The sequence below is a fragment of the Lagenorhynchus albirostris genome, chromosome 20, assembly GCF_949774975.1.
Source record: "Lagenorhynchus albirostris chromosome 20, mLagAlb1.1, whole genome shotgun sequence".
NCBI lineage: Eukaryota > Metazoa > Chordata > Mammalia > Artiodactyla > Delphinidae > Lagenorhynchus > Lagenorhynchus albirostris.
In genome coordinates, this window is record NC_083114.1 from 47,639,198 (window position 1) to 47,651,923 (window position 12,726).

At 45.8% G+C, this 12,726-nt stretch overlaps 1 long non-coding RNA gene and 1 other non-coding gene across 3 annotated transcripts; one reads left to right on the top strand and one right to left on the bottom strand.

Annotated features, from left to right (window-relative positions):
• Nucleotides 1–1,050: 1,050 nt before the first annotated feature.
• On the bottom strand, nucleotides 1,051–3,999 carry LOC132511512 (uncharacterized). Of its 2 annotated transcripts, none has more exons than XR_009537624.1 (3): nucleotides 3,650–3,999; nucleotides 3,246–3,438; nucleotides 1,051–1,341 (listed from the first exon to the last, which is right to left on the bottom strand). It is a non-coding gene; the product is annotated as an uncharacterized LOC132511512 (long non-coding RNA). The 2 variants fall into 2 exon arrangements; XR_009537625.1 differs by lacking the exon at nucleotides 1,051–1,341 and adding an exon at nucleotides 2,683–2,877.
• A 6,745-nt stretch (nucleotides 4,000–10,744) lies between these two features.
• On the top strand, nucleotides 10,745–10,816 carry TRNAM-CAU (transfer RNA methionine (anticodon CAU)). The gene has a single exon. It is a non-coding gene; the product is annotated as a tRNA-Met (tRNA).
• The last annotated feature ends 1,910 nt before the right edge of the window (nucleotides 10,817–12,726 follow it).

Below are 12,726 nucleotides of genomic sequence, written 5' to 3' on the forward strand. Positions count from 1 at the left end.
GCCTGCACACCGCAACGAAGAGTAGCCCCTGCTCACCACAACTAGAGAAAGCCCCCCCCAAATTTTTTTTTAATTAAAAAAAATTTTTTTAATGTGGTGTATCTACGCAACAGGGAGGAGATATGGGGATATATGTATATGTATAGCTGATTCACTTTGTTATAAAGCAGAACTAACACACCACTGTAGAGCAATTATACTCCAATAAAGATGTTAAAAAGAAAAAAAAATGTGGTGTATCGATACAATGCAGAATTACTTGAAACCAAAAATTTAAACAGTAATACATGCTACAACATGGATAAACTTTGAAAACATTATGCTAAGTAAAAGACACCAGTCACAAAAGACCTCATATTATATGGTTTAGGAAGTCTACTCAATAAACAATGCTGGAATAACTGGATATCTGAATAATCATAACAACCACAAATGAAAACTCTGACCCGTATCTTACACCATACAGAAAAATTAATTTGAGATGGATCATAGAGCTGTATGTAAAAGCTGAAACTATCAAGCTTCCAAAAAGAAAACATAGGAAACTATCCTTGTCTTTTGGGTCCCAGCACCCCAAACATGAAAACCATAAAAGGAAAAGAATTGTTTAAATTAGAGTTATGAAAAAATAAATAGGCAGGAGGCTTGAACAGCTACTTCACAAGAGAAGATATGTGAATGATCAATATACACATGGAGAGATGTTTGGCATCACTAGTCATCAGGGAAACGCATATTAAAACCACAAGGTACCGGAAGAATGGCTAAATTTAGTAAGACCGACCTTTCTAAGTGCAGACAATGATGTGAAGCAACAAGAACTCTCGTACGCTGTCGGTGGGAATATAAAGTTGGTACCACCACTCTGCAAGAAAGCCTGGCAGCTTTTTACATAAAGTCTTACAAACACACACACACACACACACACACACACCCCTACCACGTATGTGTAGATGCAACCACTGCACTCCTAGGTACTTACCCAAGAGAAAAGAAAGCAGATGCCTGCAAAATTGCTTGTCCAAGAATGTTCATAGCAGCTTTATTCGTAATAACCAAAAGCTGAAACAACCGAGTGTCTTCAGCAGGCAAGTGAGAAACAGATGGACGGGATGGGTGCAGCGGGGCAGGGGCGCCTCCCCGGATTCCGGGGAGCTGGTGCGGGCTCTCCCGGGCATGCCCTTTGGTGCCTCCTTATATAAGCATTTTGTAGAAAGTGTTTTGAGTTTTCACAAAAAGGTCATTCGAATAGAGCAAAGCTGGAAGTGTGGTGTCTTCAGACTTGGAGGTTCCAGGTGTAGGAATTTACAAGTTACCAGCACAGCTGTGCTAGGTTGATTCCTGCAGGGTTCAAAACAGAAATCTACACAGCACTGTAATGTACATCAGTGGCAGCCAGCTGCATATTTACTAGGACATCCACACATTAAAGAAGTGAAGAGGTGCCAAGACTTCCCTGCTGACGCAGTGGTTAAGAATCTGCCTGACAATGCAGGGGACACCCAGGAAGATCCCACATGCCTTGGGGCAACTAAGTCTGTGCTCCACAACTACTGAAGCCGTGTGCCTAGAGCCCGTGCTCCACAACCACACAAGAGAAGCCACCACAATAAGAAGACCGCGCACCGCACTGAAGAGTAGCCCCTGCTCTACGCAACTAGAGAAGAGTAGCCCTTACTCCATGCAACTAGAGAAAGCCCGTGCAGCAACGAAGACCCAACGCAGCCACAAATAAATAAATAAATAATAAATTAATTTAAAAAAAAGAAATGAGGGCTTCCCTGTTGCGCAGTGGTTAAGAATCCGCCTGCCAATGTGGGGGACACGGGTTCGAGTCCTGCTCCGGGAAGATCCCACATGTCGTGAAGCAGCTAAGCCAGTGCGCCACAACTACTGAGCCTGTGCTCTAGAGCCTGTGAGCCACAACTACTGAGCCCATGAGCTGCGACTACTGAAGGCCACGCGACTAGAGCTGGGGATCTGCAACAAGAGAAGCCACTGCAATGAGGAGCCTGTGCGCCACAACGAAGAGTAGCCCCCACTCACCACAACTACAGAAAGCCTGCATATAGCAACGAAGACCCAATGCGGGCAAAAATAAATAAATTAAATTAATTAAAATAAATAAATAAAATTTAAAATTAAAGAAAGAAATGAAGGGGTGCCCAAATAAATAACATATATATATATATATATATATATATATATATATATATATTTTAAAAGGAATTCCCTCGTGGTCCAGTGGGTAAGACTCCGCGCTCCCAACAGGGGGCCCAGGTTCGATCCCTGGTCCGGGAACAAGACCCCACATGCTGCAACTAAGACCTGGTGCAGCATGCATGAATGAATGAATGAATAAATAAATAAATATTTTTTTAAAAAAGGAAATGAAGGGGGTATCTGCCCAGGTGTGGTAATGGGGATGTGGTATGTGCCCCATGGTCAGGGCTGATCTATCACCTGTTCACCAGGAAAGGCCCAGAACAACACTCTCCCAGCTGCTCATATGAGCTACTCCCACTTCTTAGGATTCTGCCCTTTTCCATAATAAGAAACAGTAAAAAGCATGTCTCACTTTTGTCATTGCAATTTAAAATTACATTTTAATTAAGGTTGGAAAACATAATTAGGTCATTTAAAAGTTAAAAATTGGTAAAATGTTTTAAACCCTGTCTAATTTTTGGAAAAAGTGAGTTTTATAGGTGAATAATACACACATTCCTAGTTGAATTTCATTCTAAAAAAATGAGAGCTTCAGGGACTTCCCTGGTGATCCAGTGGTTAAGAATCTGCCTTCCAATGCAGGGGACGTGGGTTCGATCCTTGGTCAGAGAACTAAGATCCCACATGCTACAGGACAACTAAGTCTTCACGCTGCAACAAAGATCCCACGTGCCACAACTAAGACCCAACCCAGCCAAATAAAATAAATTTTTTTTAAAAAATGAGAGCTTCAGAGATAAATCTTATAATACCAATTTTAAAAAGAAAATACTGAGAATACCCTTAAATTTGCTGATATTAACTGGACCTGAAAGTGTGTTTCTAATCCTCCTCCACCAAAACCTCTTCTCCAAAGACCTCCCTTTGGAGCTTTGGAAAGAGGGGGAGGCGTGATCTCACTCTCTGTACACCTGGGGGCAGGAAGGGGGTCCTTGGGTGTGTCCCTACATAGTTCTTCACACGTCACAGAAGCCATTACATATGTGGCTATGTGTACAGTAAGTCCCCTAAATACGAACCTTCAAGTTGCAAACTTTCAAAGATTCCGAAGTGCATTCCACCAATGTGAGTGAAATTGCAGCTTGCTCTCCATCTCCAATTGCTGACGATCCTTCAGCTCTGCCATCTCCCACCTCCTCTCCCTCCTCCAGTCAGTAACTCTTCTTGCCTGTTCACTCCATGCCAGATGCTGTGTGCCAGCAGTTCTATTTACTGTAAGACTAAAAATGTTTTATTTTTTGTGTTTTGTTTTTATGTATCACTTGTGTGAAAAGTATTATAAACCTATTACAGTACAGTACTATATAGCCAATTGTGTTAGTTGGGTGCCTAGGCTAACCTGTTGGACTTATGAACAAACTGGACTTACGAACGTGCTCTTGGAATGGAACTCATTCGTACGTAAGGAATTTACTGTACTTACCTCCTGAGTTAAGGCAATGCTCCCAGAAAGGCAGCCCTCAGAATGTGCCCTGGGGCAGGGGGGCCCTGCTCCAGCTGTCTTGTGTGCCTCTGTGCTGTAGGCCACATTTTTTAAAAAGAGTTATTATTTATTTATTTATTTTTGGCTGCGTCGGGTCTTAGTTGTGGCACTCAGGATCTTCGTTTAGGCATGCAGGCTCTTGGTTGTGGTGTGCGGGCTTCTCTCTAGTTGTGGTGTCCAGGTTTTTCTCTAGTCTAGTTGTGGCGCACAGGCTCCAGGGCACGTGGGCTTTGTAGCTTGTGGTACACGGGTTCTAGTTGAGGAACGACAGCTCAGTAGTTGTGGCACGTGGGCTTAGTTGCCCTGCGGCATGTGGGATCTTAGTTCTCTGACCAAGGATCGAACCCACGTCCCCTGCATTGGAAGGCAGATTCTTTACCACTGGACCACAGACCACATTTACCTAAGTTTGAGAAGAACACCAGGAATGGCCTGGGAGCGGGGGATGAAGGTGTGAGGCGTGTGCCCCTTGTAGTGACTGGTGTCCCATGGTCAGCCACATGCAGACCCATCTTCGGTTGCCCTTGGCATCGCCATCCAGCCAAGTCTCCTCCAGGTGACCTTTCTGGATCTCTGTGCTGAGGTTAGTGTCCCCCAAAGCCCACATGGAAAACATGCAAAACACAGACAGTAGGACAGACAAGGATTCAATAGCTAAAGGGTATTTCTGAATAGAGGAACTTCTATCGCCTCAACTCAGGGCCCCCAGCCCCAGCCCCACCCAACCCAGGCTGTGGCTTCTCAGAATTTGTCTGGGCATCTCTGGTCCTCCCATCTCCTGAGCTCTAAACCTCCAGCCTAACTTTGACTCATGGGCTACTCATCGCCCATTCATGCATTCACTCTTTCATTCCTTCATTCAGTAGCTTGTCCACTCATCAAACATTTCCTATTTCCAGCTTCATGCTGGACCCAGTGCTGGATGCCCAGGCCCACGGGGAGCAAAGGGGAGCCGGGCCCTACCTTCATCGGGACAGGGAGGGGAGGCAGCCTTGATTCATCACTCCTCACCTGGACCAGCAGCCCACATTCCCTCACACATGGCCAGCCTCCTTCCCCAGGTCCCCCTCCCCTCACATGCTCACCCAGCCACCCAAATGCAAGACCCGGCTCCCATGGCACCTCCATCAGCCGCCCCTGCCACCTGCCATGCAGTGAGAACTGCTCCTCCCTCGAAGCCGCTTGGTACCCACCTGGTTCCCAGCTTGCAGTCTGGGACAGTCATTGCGTACATGTTATCCCAACAGGACTCTGAGTCTGGAATTGGATTAGGCTTGGCACTGGTCTGATGCAGAGTAAGTTTGGGAAAGTGACATAATGAGTGAATGATTATTCCAATCAGTTACTGTCCATTGGCCCATGCAAAAAACTTCTCTGAGCTTATGTGAAGCACAGAGGACCAAGATGAAAACCTTGCCTCATCCTGCTGGCCCTGGATTAGGGATGAGAAATAGAGAGGAAGCAGGCAGTCAGAACATGAGCATGGAAGCTGAGGCAACTATTTTGTAGAGAATTCTGATGGTAAACATCAAAGCTAAACATGTCAATTCAACATCGGTGCAGAGCTACATCTGTAGGAGACACTGTGCTTCATTTAGGAAATAAAAAGATGAGAAGACAGGGATCTTGCCTCTAACAAATCAAGTACCACAATTTTTAAAAGTGGGCAAAGAAGATTTCTCATGTTGGAGAGTGAGTTACAGAGAAGCAAGGAAAGGCTGGAGGAAACCACGTGGTTCTGGACTACAGCTGGAAACGTCAGTATGAACTCATTTCAACCTTCATATGACACAGCAAAAGGGCCTGAAGAAATGTGTTTTCCTATGATAGAACTCCTTCACACAGTCACCTGTAAATCATTGTATGTGGTGTACAGTTATTTTATTTCATAGTCATGGAGCTCAGTACACATAGGGGCAATAAAAAATGCATCTGAGTTGCACTTGTACTTGCCCTAAATTCAGATTAACTTTGTATACTTTTAAAGAATTACCGATCATATCAAAATTCAAACAGAGGGAAGTAGTTTACTGGAAGGGAGGGGAAAAAAAAAACAAAAGAAAAAGTCTGGTAGAAACTTCAAAATATCAAAACAAATGTAACACAATGGAAACTAAAAACGGTAATGGTCAAAATCATGAAGGGAAAGAATCATGATAGCTAAGAAAATATGGGTAATGAAAATGACAACACAGAGATGAAAGGTATTATGAGAGTCAGAACACTCCTAAACAGGAAGCAAAAAACAAACAAACAAACAAAAAACAGAAGGAATAAAAAGCAGAAGGAAGATGATGGTAACAGAAAGGGAAACCACAACCAGTCCACTCAGCAGGACACACCAGGTGGCCCCACCCACTGATTTTTTACTTCATTGATTACTTCACTAAACCTGTTAGAATGAACACTAATTCCCCCAACCCTGTTTAATGAAAAATTCATTCGTTCAAAATTATGATTCCATTTACAAAGAATCAAGGTACAACGGACAAGAAAGATGTTTCTTAAAACATTTGAAAGTTACTTTTTAACAGGAAAACTGCTACAGGATGTTGACTAGCTTATTCCAAGACTAACATTGCCTTTATTTGTTTTGCTTGTGTAGTTTTCAACAAGACAGACATCACTTACATCAGACATTCACATCAGTGGATGTCTTTAGAACTGTCAAAAATCATGAAGACTGCACAAAGCACAAGAACATGTTTACTTGGGCCACACACAAATCACATAAAAACAGAGTAGGCTCCTTCTGTAAGGAGGTCGGAAACACACAGAACGTATGGGATCCAATTAGTGAAGATGAGGAAAGCAAACATGGAAAGTGTTTTCCATTTCTTCCTGGTCTGACATGAAATACATGACACAAAGCTCCTAACAAGTCACTGTGAGGCCACCACGGATTAGAGGTGGGTCCCTGCCTCCAGACATACAGGATAGGTTTGGCCAAGTCTGATGGCAACCCTAAAAGAGTATGTAACATCATCAAAAGAACGCAACTCTGGACAATCTTTTCTAAACTATTAATAATAAAAAGCAAAATTTGATTAACCCTGCTAAAGAAAAGACTGAATTATCTATTTACCATATATAAACAGTATTACCAAATCATTCCCATATGAAGGAGTAATTAAGGTCTGCATTCAAAAATTTAGAAAAAATTGAGACTTCCCTCGTGGTCCATTGGTTAAGACTCCGCGCTTCCAATGCAGGGGGCCCAGGTTCCAACCCTGGTCAAGGAACTAGATCCCACATGCTGCAAATAAAAGAAAAAAAAGTTAGAAAAAAATATATGAGGTGTGTTAGGCAGTTAACTAGTGAAATGTTTTATTTAAAATTTTTTTAATTAATTAATTTTATTTTGGCTGTGTTGGGTCTTCATCACTGCGCGTGGGCTTTCTCTAGTTGCGGTGGGCAGAGCCTACTCTTTGTTGCGGTGCACGGGCTTCTCATTGCAGTGGCTTCTCTTGTTGTAGAGCACGGTCTCTAGGTGTTCAGGCTTCAGTAGTTGTGGTCCGCAGGCTCAGTAGTTGTGACTCACAGGCTCTAGAGCTCAGGCTCAGTAGTTGTGGTGCACAGGCTTAGTTGCTCCGCAGCATGTGGGATCTTCCCCAAGCAGGGCTCGAGCACGTGTCCCCTGCCTTGGCGGGTAGATTCTTAACCACTGCGCCACCAACGTAGTCCTAGTGAAACGTTTTAAGTGTTTGAAGTTTGTGATATTAATCAGCTGTGTATAATTTGCAGTTTGTTGTGGTTACTTATTCCTATCAACATTCACCTTCGTATCTAATTCCGTATTCTTCTTAAAAAGGGAGCTCCAAACTGCACAAGCTGGAGACCCCACCCATCCTGTGCCCTGCGTGGAGCAGGGCACCTGGGGCCCGACCGGGAGCGCGCAGCGTCTGCACGGCAGGGGCATCAATCAGCGCGGCCCCACGAAGGGGGCAGGCCCGGAGTTCGCCCTGTCCCCAGCGCGGCCACCAGGGTCCCCGACGCACGCCACTACATGCGAAACATACGCAACCGCTAGGGGTAGGCAGCAGCGCCGCCGCCCGACGCGGATTTACGCAGGGCACGTGACTGCCCTCCCACGTGACCTCCCCCACGTGACCGCCGACGCCGTGCAGAGGGAGGAACCCAGTTCCCCCGAGACCTGGCGAGGTCCGGGCTGAGTCTGCGGCAGTGTGGCCGCCTCCTTCGGCGACGAGTGGAGCGGGTGCCACGCTTGGCGGTGGGCCTGGGGCCCCGAGTTCGACGGGGCTTCAGGCGGAAAGCGCGGCGGCCTCCTCCCGAGCAATTAGGCACAATTGTCCGCGGGAACGGAGCGCTCCTTCGCTTTGGTCCTGCGCTTTCCCTTCTCAGCTGTGCTGAGGAAACAAATAGGCGCTGACGCGCCTTTCTAGGGCACTGCCTCTGGTGGTGAGGTACTGAAAAGAGAAATCCTTTCCCACGAGCAGAGACCTGTCATTGTAAAGCCCCGTGGTTTGCTGGGAGCGGTGTTGTGAAGGGCGCGATGACAGTGGGGTTCCCGAATGGAAAGCAAATAAGTCCAGGTCCGGAATTCGGGTCTGTTCCGACGTGACCTCACCCTCGGGTGGCTGGCTGCCCGCTCTGCCCCGCAGTCAATACTGGGATTTAGGGTTGGCCACTAAAACTTGTTACGTGGGAGGCAGGCAGGGCAGGCTTAGTGGGAGAGTCTCCTTCCCTGTCCCCACGGCCAGTTCGGCCCGACGGTTAAGCAAGCATCACTAGGATGGCTGAAGAAAGAGTCTGACAGTTACCTGCAGATTACCTAGGCCACCTGGTTCAGCCTTTCCCACAGTAGAGACCTTTGGAAGAGCTTTTGTGTGGAATATGAATCTCTCAAATTCTGGACCCATTCAGAAAAGTCCATCCCCACACCTCACTGGCAAAGCTCTTTGACCCCAACCCTCCAATGTGGTTTTGTTCAGGCCCTGCCTGAGGCATTGATGAGATGTGCTGCCTGGAGAGCTTCCCCCTGTCTTCTCCCAGTGGCCACCATTTTGCCTCACAGTGTACCTATATGGCTAGATTTATCAGACTCAGACAATATCCTTGACCCGGGTGGTGGCGATTCAGGCTCACGGTACAGCCTTGTGGGTGCATTCCAGGGAGTCTTATCCCCCAAGGCAACTGCCGGTCTGTTTTGATATTCTGAGCCAGGGGCTGCCCCTTGTGCCCCTTGTGCTGGATGTGTCACTACAGTTGCAGAAGTCCCTGCCTGGTAACTTTGCCCAGACCTTTGCTAAAGTTCCTCCCTCATCTTCACTCTCCCTTCAAAGCCCTTGGCAATGTGGTTGTACGTCTGGATTCTCGTTGTGTTCTGCAGTTCTGGGTGTCTTCTGCTTCCCCTCTAGATCCACCACTACCTTCCTCTTCCCTAAGACCAACAGGAAGCTGGAGGGCAAGAGAGCTGAGTGGCTGCAGCCAATGAGAGGCACTGGTAAGGAGATTAGAGGTTGGGGGAGGGGGGAGAAGGCCTGGGTATTCCTCAGTTCTTCCCTGCCTAGCTGAAGGTCCACAGCCTGCTAGGGAAGAAGGCCACAGCTCCTGTTCTTACTGGGTCCAGGAACTCCAGCTTCCAGGCTTTGGGATTCTGACGGCTCAGCACTGTGGCCAGTGTTGGACTGCATACCGTGTCTGTGGCTTCATTTAACCCTGCTTGTAGAAATAGTTCCATGCACCCCAATGTTCATTGCAGCAGTGTTTACAATAGCCAAGAAATGGAAGCAACCTAAATGTCCATCAACAGATGAGTGGGTAAAGAAGATGTGGTACATATATACAATGGAATATTGCTCAGCCATTAAAAAGAATGAAATAATCTCATTTGCAGCAACATGGATGGACCCTAGAGATTGTCATACTGAGTGAAGTAGGTCAGACAGATAAAGACAAATATTGCAGAAGCTAAGAAAAATGATACAAACGAACTTATTTATAAAACAGAAACAGACTTAGAGAATGAACTGATGGTTACCAGTGGGGAAAGGGTGGTGGGGAGGGATAGTTAGGGAGTTGGGGACTGACATGTACACACTGCTATGTTTAAAACAGATAACCAACAAGGACCTACTGTATAGCACAGGGAACTCTGCTCAATATTATGTAACAACCTAAATAGGAAAAGAATTTGAAAAAAATTATAGGTACATGTATATGTATAACTAAATCACTTTGCTGTACACCTGAAACTATCACAACATTGTTAATCAACTATAGTCCAATATAAAATAAAAAGTTAAAAAAAAAAGAGATAGTTCCATGTCCTTTGAATGTCCTGGTGTTCATAGTCTGGCCATAGAACTCCAGCAGTTTCAGTCTCTTTGTTTCTTTTTCCTGATGATTCTGTTGGCTTGAGAGAGGAGACACCCTACTATCTGCAACGGCAAGTTCCATGGACACTTTTTACATGAAAAGGTTCAGCAGAAATTCAGCGAATTTTTTCCCCCAAAGGATTTATTTCCAGAATGTTCTTGGGGGAATAGTTTCTACCTCTTTGAAATGCAAAGTTATTTTTAATTTTTTCTTCAAATTATAAAGCTGAACAGCAAGATTTCATAACACTGTAATTTTAAGCAGTTTTGTATGGAAAAAACAGCTTCCTTGGCCATGGGGAAGAAGTAGGTCAAGACAAGAAGCCGAATTAAAAGGATAGTTTATTGATAATTGGGACAAATTAGGAGTCTTTTTCAAATGATGGGGAGAAACGTTGCTTTTGTTCTTTTCCGAAATCCAACCAGCATCGCTGCAATACAAAACCTGCCACCATTGTCCAAAGACACTCTGGGCTGAAGCTTGTGTTTCTTGACTTTTTTAAAACAGCAGCAAAGGACGTGAATTCAGAGATTTCTCTGGGTAAGAAGTTGAGGGAGGGAGAGCAAAAATCCACATTATTCTTAAAAGGGCACTTGCAGGAGACTCCCTCCCCCCTGCTTTTCTTTTGTCTTCTGGGCTGTACCCCAGGGAGGCTGTAGGGCTTGTTACAGGCAGGCTCAGAGAGAAGGACAGTACAGCAGAGTGGCGCAGCGGGAGCGTGCTGGGCCCATAACCCAGAGGTCGATGGATCGAAACCATCCTCTGCTATGAGCTTACACTTTTGCCTGCTATATCTGGCTTTTGGGTCCCCAGCTGTGGGGCAAGGTCCGCCTGTGGACCCTGGTGTCTAGGGGTGGCAGCTAGTTCTATGATGTAACGGTTAGCACTCTGGACTCTGAGTCCAGGGATCTGAGTTGAAATCTCAGTGGGAGCTGTGGACCCTTTTTGTCCCTTCCCAGGGGCACTTAGACCAAGGGTGGCCAGCAAAGGGACACAGTGGCATATGGTTCTAAGGCGTAACGGTTAGCTCTCTGGACTTTGAATCCAGAGATTCAAGTTCAAATCTCGGTAGAACCTGCTTTGCCTGGGACCATTTTGTCTCCCTCTCTTGTGTCCCGAGCAGTGGGACACAGGGACATAGTCTGGCACAGGATAGGTGGTAACTCTGAGACCCTGGCAGTCCACCTGATCACCAATGTTCCCCTCCCTCCCACCCCAGAGGGAGCCACGTTAGGGATTTCCTGATCTCCTTGTTCTTTTTAATGTCCTTCCTCCCGTCCTGCCCCCCCAGTTTGGCTTTAAAAAAAGGAGACTAGGGGAATTCCCTGGCGGTCCAGTGGTTGGGACTCCAAGCTTTCACTGGCGAGAGCCCTGGTTTGATTCCTTGGTCAGGGAACTAGGATCCCACAAGCCGCACAGCACAGACAAAAAAAATTAAAATAAAAAATAAAATTTAAAAAGGAGACCAAAGGGGCTCATACGCTAGTTCTGAGATGTCCCATCATGCACATTTAACCTCTAGAATCCCATGTCAGGACTGACAATTACTTAATCTTCTCCACTGATGAGCTTCAGTGCGGACTGTTTACTCTTCATGCAAATGCAGAAAAGGGTCCATTCAGGTACTGCCCATTGGGCCCCTGGGCGGCTACTGTCATAGGAAAGGCTCTTGAGAGTGACACTGCCCACAAGCACCTGCACCTGCTCTTCTCATTGATACCAATACTTCATAGGTCGTGTGCCCAAGTATATGCTTATGTGTTTATGTGTATATATGTGTATATACACATATGTGTATATGTATATGTATATGTGCACGTCTGTGTACACATGTGTGTGCACGTACATATGCCTGTGTATATATGTATGCGCGCACACATACGTACACACGTCAGCGTATATGTGCACATGCACGTGTATGCGCATACACACATGCTCGTATGTATGTGTGCATGCACGGGTATGTGCACACGTGTGTGTGCACATATAGTTATGCACGTGTATATATGCACACACGTGCACGTACACATATACATGTGTGCACATGTGCATGTATGTGTATGTGCAATTTGATTTCAATTTAAAAATCAGACTTCCGTTCTGGTACCTGCTCTCCTTGTCTTTAAAACGTACGGCTTGAAAATAATTACCTTTCACTCAAAGAACATTGTGCCTAAAAGTTTTCATGAAGCTTGTAAGAAAAGTCTATATAAATTTAATTTTTTTTTTTTTTTTGCTGTACGTGGGCCTCTCACCGTTGTGGCCTCTCCCGTTACGGAGCACAGGCTCTGGACGCGCAGGCTCAGCGGCCATGGCTCACGGGCCCAGCCGCTCTGTGGCATGTGGGATCTTCCTGGACCAGGGCACGAACCCGTGTCCCCTGCATCGGCAGGCGGACTCTCAACCACCACGCCACCAGGGAAGCCCTATAAATTTAATTTAAAAGGAAGTCTTTACAAGGAGACGGTAAGAAAGACAGTTTTTCCTTCAAGAAATCTAGGCTTTTGGCAGCTTCAATGTAGCCTTAGAAATGCTAGTGCTTTATGTCTCATAAAATTCACTACTTGCATGACTCACTGAGTGTAACTACCCTTCACTCTTAGAACGCTGTGCTTGAGTTCTTTCATCAAGCTTTTGGAAACATCCATGTAAAACTAACGTGGAACACTTTACAGGGA